At 38.8% G+C, this 8,536-nt stretch overlaps 1 pseudogene across 1 annotated transcript; it reads right to left on the bottom strand.

Annotated features, from left to right (window-relative positions):
- Positions 1 to 5,262: 5,262 nt before the first annotated feature.
- Positions 5,263 to 7,184, bottom strand: LOC308240138 (band 4.1-like protein 5; annotated as a pseudogene). Its single transcript has 2 exons — positions 7,126 to 7,184; positions 5,263 to 6,210 (listed from the first exon to the last, which is right to left on the bottom strand). The product of its transcript is annotated as a band 4.1-like protein 5 (transcript).
- Between the last annotated feature and the right edge of the window lie 1,352 nt (positions 7,185 to 8,536).

The following is an 8,536-nucleotide window of genomic DNA, read 5'->3' as shown; positions in this document are numbered from 1 at the left end:
AGCATACTGGGAGAGTGGGCTTCCATATTGGATCTCCACTTGTCTCCCTTCCCCCACATCCTGCTTATTTCTGGGGAAGTTTCAGCAACAGATCTGGCCAAATTTCTTTTCATGCCTAAAAGATAGACAGATCTTAAATTTTTTCTTTCTTTTTCACTTTCCGAAGTAATAACTAGCACCCAATTTGGCCAAGATTTGCATTTCCCTGCAAGTTCTTTTATAATTTTTAAACAAAACCTTAAGTAATCTCATTGCGGGAGAGCAGATAGCCCTGCCCTCTCCTGCCACCTTTGAATTTCTCCACACCAGAGGCGGTTTCAGCAGTGGAGTTTCATTTCTTATTACAGATTTTAAATTCCAAATACCAATTAAGATTTTAATTTGAACAAGAAGCCACATTATTTTATAACCTAATTCTTCCCCATTAGCCTGGCTGAAAAAGACGTTCCCACCCTACTTACAGTTCTCGACTCTGCAGCTAGTCCGTGGGCTTTGCATGCGGTGAATTTCCCTCACCTTTTCTCGGTGAATTTCCCTCACCTTTTTCTGGTGAATTTCCACATCTTTTCTCGGTGTAATTTTTTTTTTTTTCTTTCGCTCTTAAGCGAAAAATACCTTCTCCTCCAGAAGCCCCACGTTGGGCGCCAGATGTGGGAACCCTTTTCACGTCCCTCGTGGTTCAGGGTTCCAGTTCAGGGTTCAGGTTCTGGAGAAGGCCGCACACAAATGAAAAGAGACTTGGAAAAGTATTAATTTGGGAAAATGGGGGGCCAGGCGGGAGCCCACCTCTAGTGGGAAGACTACCACAGGTTCTGGCCTTGCTATCCCTTTTATTGAGGCTATGGGATACACCCATTACCCTTAAGCAGCTTTGGGAAACACCCATAGCCCTTAAGCAGGTAATAATCGGATTATCATATCAGTAAGGATTTACATGATTACAAGATGGGGAAGTTGCCTCAATTACCATTGTCTCAATTAGATAGGGAGTGGTTGGCTCTGACCTTTCAGAGCTTCAAGGTTGACCAGCCTTCCAAGGTTCCTTGTCCACACCTTTCTAATTAGTGAGACAATGATCGGTTTCCAGCATGCAACTTTCTTGGAATGTATCTATCCTCTTTCGTGAGTGCTTGTTGCCACTCGCTTAGCTCAGCTGCATGCTGTCTGCCCACTTTGACTTTCCCCATCCTTCTTGCATTATAAGTTTCACTTCCCTTCTTTTTGTTGCTTCACATACCTATCTCCCCTCTGTGATCAGCTCTGAAGGTTGCTGCTTTTTTCTCTTGCCCTTTGGTATCTGGCCTGCCAGCCTGTCCAATTGATACACTCCACTGGGTTTTACTGTCCTATTTGGCTGAAGTATTTTTGAGGTCTTGGCATAGTCCAGAACAACGTCTCTGGAAAACACAAGCTGGCCCCTTTCAACTCTGTTTCATCAGATTCCCCTCAGTGTGGTCTCAAAATCCTACTTCTACCTCATGGAATTGTCAATTGTCATCATTTCCCTTTCAATTTAACTCTCCCCGACTGAGCCTCATAAGAAGAACAACTGTTTATGACTTTGAAAATAAATATTTGCCAAGAAAAAGAGGTTGTTTGTTAACATGAATTTAATAATATATTCACTTATATTTAGTTGTTTCCCAACTTCAGATGTCTGCTTTTCTCCACATGTTGTAAAAGAATTAAGAAAAAAAAAAGATTCTGATACTTCTTTTCATTCCTAATTTATCAAGTGTTCAGATCTTGGAACAGGAATACTATTGCCAACAAAGGCTCCATTAAAATATATTAAACCTATCCTTTAAGTGAATTATTATTTTAAAATTATATATCTATTAATTACAAGATATTTGTAACTTAAGAAAAATAATAAAGAAAAAATTCCAAAATTATTTGTAATCCGACCAATGAGCATTACCTTTCAATTACATTTTTGGTATATTCATTCCAGTCATTTTTATGTATGTGTGTGCATGTGTATATAGTAACACTTATGTTTTATAAAATTAGGTTTATACCATATGACTTCTTTATAAACCTTTTTTTATTCAATGATTATAGTCATTAGCTGCTCTTTATTAAACAGTAAAAAATTATTTTTAAAAATATTATTCTATTGTTTAAAATATTACATATATCTCCTTTTTTTCCCCATTGACCTTCCCCCAGCCTCCCCTACCTCCTGTCCCATGCCCGCATCCCACCCCCCAGTGTCTTCTGTGCATTGGTTGTGCTTATATGCATGCATACAAGTCTTTTGGTTGATCTCTTTCCCCCCCCTCCCCAACACTCCCCAGCCTTCCCACTGTAATTTGACAGTCTGTTCAGTGTTCTACTGCCTCTGTAGCTATCTTTTTGTTCATCAGGTTATAATGATCTTTATTTTCCATAAATGAGTGAGATCATGTGGTATTTTTCTTTCATTGCCTGGCTTATTTCACTTAGCATAATGCTCTCCATTTCCATCCATGCTGCTACAAATGGTAAGAATTCCTTCTTTTTTATATCAGCGTAGTATTCCACTGTGTAGATGTACCATAGTTTTCTAATACACTCATCTGCTGATGGGCATTTGGGCTGTTTCCAAATCTTAGCTATGGTGAATTGTGCTGCTATGAACATAGGGTTGCATATATCCTTTCTAATTCGTGTTTCTAGTTTCTTGGGATATATTCCTAGAAGTGGGATTACTGGGTCAAATGGGAGTTCCATTTTTAGTTTTTTGAGGAAACTCCATACAGTTCTCCACAGTGGCTGCACCAGTCTGCATTCCCACCAGCAGTGCATGAGGGTTCATTTTTCTCCGCATCCTTGCCAGCACTTGTTGTTTATTGATGATCGCCATTCTGACAGGTGTGAGATTTGCTCATTGTTGTTTTGATTTGCATCTCTCGGATAATTAGTGACTTGGAGCATGTTTTCATATGTCTCTTGGCCTTCCTTCTGTCTTCTTTTGAAAAGTTTCTATTTAGGTCCGTTGCCCATTTTTTTTATTGGATCATTTACCTTCCTTTTATTAAGTTGTATAAATTCCCTGTAGATGTTGGAGATTAAAACTTTATGAGTGATAACATTTGCAAATATGTTCTCCAATACAGTGGGCTTTCTTGTTGTTTTGTTGATGGTTTCTTTTGCTGTACAAAAGCTTTTTATTTTGATGTAGTCCCATTTGTTTATTTTCTCTTTAGTTTCCATTGACCTAGGAGCGGTATCGGGGAAGAAATTGCTTCAGCATATGTCTGAGATTTCTCTGACTGTGGATTCCTCTAGTATTTTTATGGTTTCCCGTCTTACATTTAAGTCCTTGATCCATTTTGAGTTTATTTTTGTGTATGGTGTAAGTTGGTGATCTAGTTTCATTTTTTTGCATGTATCTGTCCAATTTTCCCAACACCATTTATTGAAGAGACTGTCTTGACTCCATTGTATGTTTATGCCTCCTTTGTCAAATATTAATTGAGCATAGTGGTTTGGGTTGATATGTGGGTTCTCTATTCTATTCCATTGGTCTATATGTCTGTTCTTGTGCCAGTACCAGGCTGTTTTGAGAACAGTGGCTTTGTAATACAGCTTGAAATATGGTATTGAGATCCCACCTACTTTGTTCTAGATCTCAGGATTGCTGTGGCTATTCGGGGTCCTTTTTTATTCCAGATGAATTTTTGGAGAGTTCTTTCTAGTTCTGTGAAATATGCCATTGGTATTTTAATGGGTAGTGCATTGAATCTATAGATTGCTTTGGGTAGTATGGACATTTTAATGATGTTGATTCTCCCAATCCATGAACATGGTATGTTCTTCCATCTGTTTACGTCTTCCTCTATCTCTTTTTGCAGTGTCCTGTAGTTTTCCACGTATAGGTCTTTTACCTCCTTAGTTAAGTTTATTCCTAGGTATCTTAATTTTTTTGGTGCGATGGTAAATGGGATTGCCTTTTTAGTCTCTCTTTCTGTAAGTTTACTATTGGTGTATAGAAATGCCATAGATTTCTTGGCATTAATTTTGTATCCTGCTACATTGTCGAATTCATTTATTAAGTATAATAGTTTTTTGATGGAGTCTTTTGGGTTTTTTATGTACAATATCATGTCATCTGCAAATAAGGACAGCTTTACATCTTTTTTTCCCAATTTGGATACCTTTTATTTCTTCTTCTTTTCTAATTGCTATGACTAGCATTTCCAGTACTTTGTTGAACATTAGTGGTGAAAGTGGTCATCACTGTGTTGTCCCTGTTCTTAGGTGAAGTGGTTTTAGTTTTTGCCCCTTGAGTATGATGTTGGCTGTGGGTTTGTCGTCTAAGGCTTTTATTATGTTGAGGTATGATCCCTCTATTCCCACTTTGCTGAGCATTTTTATTACAAATGGGTGTTGGATTTTGTCAAACGCCTTTTTGCATAAATTGATGATTATGGTGTGTCTTTTTTTAAGTTTTGGCTTCAGAATTTTATTTTTAAGGTTGTAGAGGGTGAGATTATATAACTATTGCAAACCTGGGAAATCTTTCAGATACATGAGTTAAAAGAGAAGTTTGAAAAGACAAAAGTAAATAAATTTTCCATTTTGTACCACCATTCAGTACTAATAGAACTATTCAGTTAATCATTGTTTAAGTAGTTAATAATGCAGAAGTAACCATTCAGATTTATTTCTCTACATGATTCACATTACTTATGTGATTTCTAGACCTTTCAGTAATTTAAAATACCTGCGTTTACTAAAAATGAGTGTTTTAAATAAAAACACTAATTGAAAGTATAAAATTTTGGGCACTTAACTGAAATTAAGGCATGGTTATGGTCATTCTAGGAAAAAATATCACTAAAGGCTGATATATTGTGCCAGAACATGCTTCCTTCTGTGTGCCTTTAATGTGTCCAATTCTTTTAACTTCAATCTATTTGGATTGCAAAGGGTGGGGTGAAAATGGGCAGCTTGTTCACAAACACAAACCTTCTCCTGGACACCTTATGAGTGATATGTTAAAATGTTAAAATAATGAAAAACCTTTGTAAAATTATAATGATATACGTGCCCTTTCAACACAAAAACATTTGTCATTATCATTGATGGCATATAGCTTCTTCAGATCCTTTTTCCTTCCACAGAATTCCATTACAAACATCACCACATGACTAGTAACTCAATATAAAAAAACTTCTCACAAATTCTCCTAATGTGATCAATCCCCAATAAACACCAGAGAACATAAACCATCAACTTGCACAACAGAATCCCAAGGCCTAAGAGGCTTAATACTCATATACCAGTCATGGCTGCATGGCTGGGAAAATGAACATTATGATGGACTCCTGCATTCTTCACATTGTGCTCATGGACAAAGTCAGTGTAGTTTCTATGAACAGGCTGGGGTGGGGATAACGCCCTTGTTTTAGCCTGGTTTCCACCACGTTGGCAGCAGTCACTGGCAGCAGAGAGCCAATTCCTGTCATGCTGGTCTGTTCCAGGAATCCTTGGAAGATTCTCTATCTCCACCAGCATGGGACCAGAGAGGATGGAAGAAGTCACCAGCAGAGTAGATCTCATACCCCAAGCTTGTTGAGAGCCATTAATCTGAGTTGAAACATTACTGTGAACACTGACTTCTTCAGGTTTTGCTATACCTGCTTTCATCTGTAGAGATGAATATCTTTTGCTGGCCTTCTTTCAAAGGATGTTGATCTTTTTGCTTTATTGGTTTTTGTGGTCTGATACTCAGTTTTCCCACTATATCTAAATCATGATCCTAGTCAGATAAATCTTGATCGCTGAGAACCCTTTTTCACAGGGCCTCAGAGGCGGAAGAAGGCATGGTGCTCCACAGCACATTTCCATAAATGTTTGCACGCTTTTGGATGGTCCAATCTAAAGACAAACATGTGCTCCTGCTCTTTGCCCTGATCATCATCTTCTACCACCACCAGGGTTAACTTAGTCTTCTTAAAATCCAATCTGGTTATCTTGGGCCAAAAAAATAAGCCAATTTTGGTCTCTCCTTCAAAAACAAGAACTCCTGTTGGGGTTAGTCCCAAACTATAGTCATTCCCGTCTCTAGCCTTGACCACATGCATATTAACCCCATACATTTCTAGCCATTTGGCTTTATTCAGATCATTGGTTTCAGCTTGTGCTGGTGTCTGACCTCTGTATTCCTTCCATTTCTCAAAAATAGACAACTCCATCTCTTCAGTCTGAATGGGCATGAACCTGAACGCAGTTACAAATTCAGAACTCCCCTTCCAGCCTGATAGATGCCTAACTCTCCCCTGCGGGCCCGGTTGCCCCCAACTGCCCTCCCCTGCTGGCCTGGTTGCCCCTAACTGCCCTTCCTGCCAGCCTGGTCACCCCTAACTACCCTCCCCTGCAGGCCTGGTTGCCCCCAACTGCCCTCCCCTGCTGGCCCAGTCACCCCCAACTAACCTCCCCTGCTGGCCCATTCACCCCTAACTGCCCTCCCCTGCTGGCCTGGTTGCCCCAACTGCCCTCTCCTGCAGGCCTGGTCCCCCCCAACTGTCCCCCCCTGCAGGCCTGGTCACCCCCAACTGCCTTCCCCTGCTGGCCTGGTCACCCTTAACTGCCCTCCCCTGCTGTCCTGATCACCCACAACTGCCCTCCCCTGCTGGCCATCTTGTGGCAGCCATCTTGTGACCACATGGCGGTGACAGTCAATTTGTATATTACCTCTTTATTATATAGGATAGTAAAATAGAGGCTTTCCAATTCAGTGTCTGACCTATTGATGACTGTTCACAACTTATGGGTGGTTAAGAGGAAAAGTTTTAGGGAGGCTTTTGTACCCACCTCTTAGGTAGCTGCCTTTCATTTCAAAGTCTTCCAATACACCTCTGAGGGGTCAGTATTTCACTCAAGTAGGGCTATTGTTACCTCCCTCTGAGATAAGATAGTTTTTTCCTTACCTATAAGTATCAGACCTTTAGCAGGTTGATATGCAGAAGTTTTTAATAGAGCCCATCCACATTGGCTGAGGGTACTGCATGACTTGAGTAATTGTATCACTGAATAAATTGCCTCTTATTTTGTGGAGTTCAAGGGACTGGATAGTCATTCCATTGTTCCCTTTAAATATAACATTGGGCAACTGGCTTCATGGATGTGACTCACCACACGCTTGGGGATCTGGCAAGCATGAAGTTTACTAGTGACAACAGTGAATTATGCATCACCACTTCTATATAAGGTTACCTTAAGTATACAGATAAATCAGAGTTCTCCCCCAAATAATAATAAGTAAACACTGACACTGAAGAAGTGGTGATCCCCTGGAATAAGTCTCTTGATTATCTTAAGGTAATATGTATTCCCTAGATTTCAGCTAATTAGTATTATTCCTTTTGAATACTCCCACCACTTGGATTTTGGACAAAAAGAGACAGGACAACCACCTTTGGTGTGAGGTTAAGGTAACAGTAATCTGGAGCTATAGAAGGGAATTTACATATGGCAAGTGGGATGGGGTAAAGTAGGTTTCATAGACTCCTTGTGGATTGGCTAATTTGAATAATTTTCACAGTGGCTGTTCGTAGTAGACGGGTACCTGGACCCAGATTGTATAAATTTTTTAAGGTGATCAATTGAGGTTTATGCTTAGTGCCTCAAAGAGTGGGCTCCAAGTAATGAAAGGTATTGGGAGGGGTGCCTAGTGGTGCCAGAGAGTGAAACCCTAATAAGAGACATGATTGGGTTGGGGTTTAGTAAATTGACCACAAAGAAAAATTTGGAGTTTTTAAACCATGACTCCAAAATTAGATAAATCTGAACTGGTGTGACTCAGTGGTTGAGCATTGACCTATGAACCATGAGGTCACAGTTCAGTTCCTGGTCAGGGCACATTCCTGTGTTGCAGTCTCAATCCCCAGTCAGGAGCATGCAGGAGGCAGCCAATCAATGATTCTCTCTCATCATTGATGTTTCTATCTTTTTCTCCATCTCCCTGCCTCTCTGAAATCAGTAAAATATATTTTTAAAAATTAGAGCAAGACAGCATTTGTGGAATATTATATTACAGACTTGAGCTATCAATAAGATGCAGAATATTCTGGGTCATGAAACAAAAGACTAACAAATGTGAAATAATAGAAATCACTTAAAGTATATTCTTAGATCATAGTTGAATTAAACTCACAATGAATAACAGAAGAACACCTGGAAAATCCCCAAATATTCTCCTATTAAATAAGACATATATAAATAATGTATGGATAAGAAAGAATGTTTCAAGAATTATATATATATATATACACATAGTACTTAATGAAAATAAAATATTATATATAAAATATCTGGGGGTGAAACTAACAGTACTGAATGAAATTAATAATAAAAATACTTATATTAGTAACAGTATTATTTATTAAAAGTCAATACAATTGATAGTGAGACAAACCAAAGAAAAAAAAGATCATACAAAAAGTAATATCTTAAGTGTGAAGGGAGATCACTACTAATCCCACAGATATTAAACAGTTAAAAAAATACTATGAACATTTCTATGCTCATAAATTCAACAACTGAG

Source organism: Plecotus auritus (assembly GCF_963455305.1).
Source record: "Plecotus auritus genome assembly, chromosome: X".
Lineage (NCBI taxonomy): Eukaryota > Metazoa > Chordata > Mammalia > Chiroptera > Vespertilionidae > Plecotus > Plecotus auritus.
Note: the sequence above shows the minus strand (reverse complement) of the source record. Positions and strands in the feature narration are given on the sequence as shown.